The 2,115-nt window shown below is 42.7% G+C and overlaps 1 protein-coding gene across 2 annotated transcripts in view; it reads right to left on the bottom strand.

Moving 5' to 3' along the window:
- The window catches only part of ELMOD2 (ELMO domain containing 2), a 17,489-nt gene that overhangs the window by 1,658 nt on the left and 13,716 nt on the right, over nucleotides 1-2,115 (bottom strand). The window lies entirely within an intron of this gene.

Below are 2,115 nucleotides of genomic sequence, written 5' to 3'. Positions count from 1 at the left end.
CAGACACAGTCTCAGTCTCTAAGGGAGAGATATACTGGGGCTATTTTGACCCAGTTTCATCGTTTATATCCAGGAGCAGCAACCCCCCAATCAAGTCAGGAAGGGCTGGAAGGGTATCTAAGTAAAACACCAATGACAACTTTGGAACGATAATGGAAAAGCATCTCACATCTGCCAGGATCTTCAACCTACCCAGGTAGAATCAACGGTAGTCCTGGGGACGTGAAAAACCTGTCCCTCCATCTGAAAACATGTCACGTGGGCTCCTGCTTTGTGTAACCATCCCCATAAGATCTGTTATCCTTATCCAATAAAAAAAGAAGTCTAGATGCACAAATGCCAGAGCTACAGAGGGAGGGTGGGCTGAAGACATACATTTTGGTATCGCTAGTACACAGACGGTATATCAAACAGGGAATGACTCGGGGGAGAGGATGAAGGCTAGAGAGAAGTGGGCCCAGGGCTGGGCTCAGAGGGGCTCCCACATTCGTAAGGTGGTGGATGAGGAGCCAGCAATAAAGTTTACGGAAACGCCAGTGGGGGAGGAAAAAAGCCAGAGAGTGTGGCATCAGGAAAACCCAGATGACGTTTCAAGAAGAAAGGCATGGCCATTAATGCCTAATGCTGTTAAAAGGGTGCAGTAATACGAAGAAAAAAACATGACAAGTGGATTAGGCAACAAACAAAGATTGCATCTTTGAAAAACCCAGTTTCAGCAGAGCAGCGGTGGGGAGAAACAAGTTAGAAAAAAATGGAAGGTGAGGAAATGGAAATAGCACTTATTTCGTAAGTTTTATGTTGAAGAATTGCAGGTAAATCAAGTGGCATCTGGAGGTGGACACTACACTGAAGGAAAGTTTTGTTTTTGAAAATAAAATCTCCCCAAACGCAGAGACTTTGCCTTATTCTCTGCTGCATCTCCAGTGCCTACAACAGTATCTGCCAGAGAGCAAGGGAATGAATGAATGGGAGATAGAGAGCAGATCTATAGTATGACAGAAAAACTACAACAGAGAAGGAAAGATGAGTAATAGAGAGAAAAATGGATAAGTGAAGGAACAAAGTCTCTGACAAGACTTCCCAGAGAAGGTCACATCTAAACTGAGATTTGAAAGATGAGTAGGTGTCACCTGGAAAGGAACAGAGGGAGCGGGAATGCTGTTCCTGGCTGGATGAAAGATCTAGAATAGTAAGAGACCATGATATATTTGTGCAACTAAAAGAAGACCAGTGAGCCTAAATTTTAGACCGTGGGGAGTTGGTGTGCGGCAAAAGATGAGTCTGGAGGGGTTTTCAAGGTATGGATTACACCGGGCCTTGTCATGGGAGCTTTTGGAGAATTTTAGGCTGTGGAGTAGAATGACTAGATTTTCATTCTAAACAACTATACCCTCAATGCGGAGAAGCGGAAGAAGGTCATCATAGAAAGACTGGTGAAAGGCCGATTACAGTAACCTAGTAACGAGGGCCCGAGGTCGGGCAGATATAAGGGGGATGGGAAAAAGTAGACCGACGCAAGAGAAATTTGGGAAGTAGACGAACCTGGAATTAAGGATTAAGTAAAAACGGGACAGTATGGGAAAAAGAGACCTGGATGACACCTTCGATCATGGAGTTGCAGAAGTTATGATTTGGCTAGTTATTATCTAAGTAGTTTCCTGTATCCTCCCAACATGCGATTGACATTCTAAAGACAGAAAAAAGATCAAGAGGAGTATAAAAGCTAAGCTAGATCTGAATTCTTTACTTCTGAGCAGTAGCCTCAGAAAATGGGTTCCTCCAGTTAAAACTTCAGTGTTCGAATACCATCACAAGAAAAGTTAATGGAATGACAAAGTTCATGGTGGTGACAATGACTGGAACACTTATCAAGTAGCCCCAACCCAACACAAGAAAACCTGGTCTTGAACTAAAGGAGGGGCACAGAGTTCCTCTAAATTAAATTTCCTTACAAGAGTAACAGAATAATCTCCAAATGGTCTGTCTTTGACTCAGCAGCATTCACTAACCAGTATTCAAGAGAGAAAATTCATTTCATAGTCGAATGGAAAATGGATCCCTACAGAAAAACGGTATACATGACTACGAAATTTGCATCAATGTTAAAAAAAAAAA

This window comes from Pteropus vampyrus, unplaced genomic scaffold, assembly GCF_000151845.1.
Source record: "Pteropus vampyrus isolate Shadow unplaced genomic scaffold, Pvam_2.0 Scaffold243, whole genome shotgun sequence".
Lineage (NCBI taxonomy): Eukaryota > Metazoa > Chordata > Mammalia > Chiroptera > Pteropodidae > Pteropus > Pteropus vampyrus.
The sequence above is the reverse complement of the archived record's forward strand: the minus strand, read 5'-3'. Positions and strand labels throughout refer to the sequence as shown.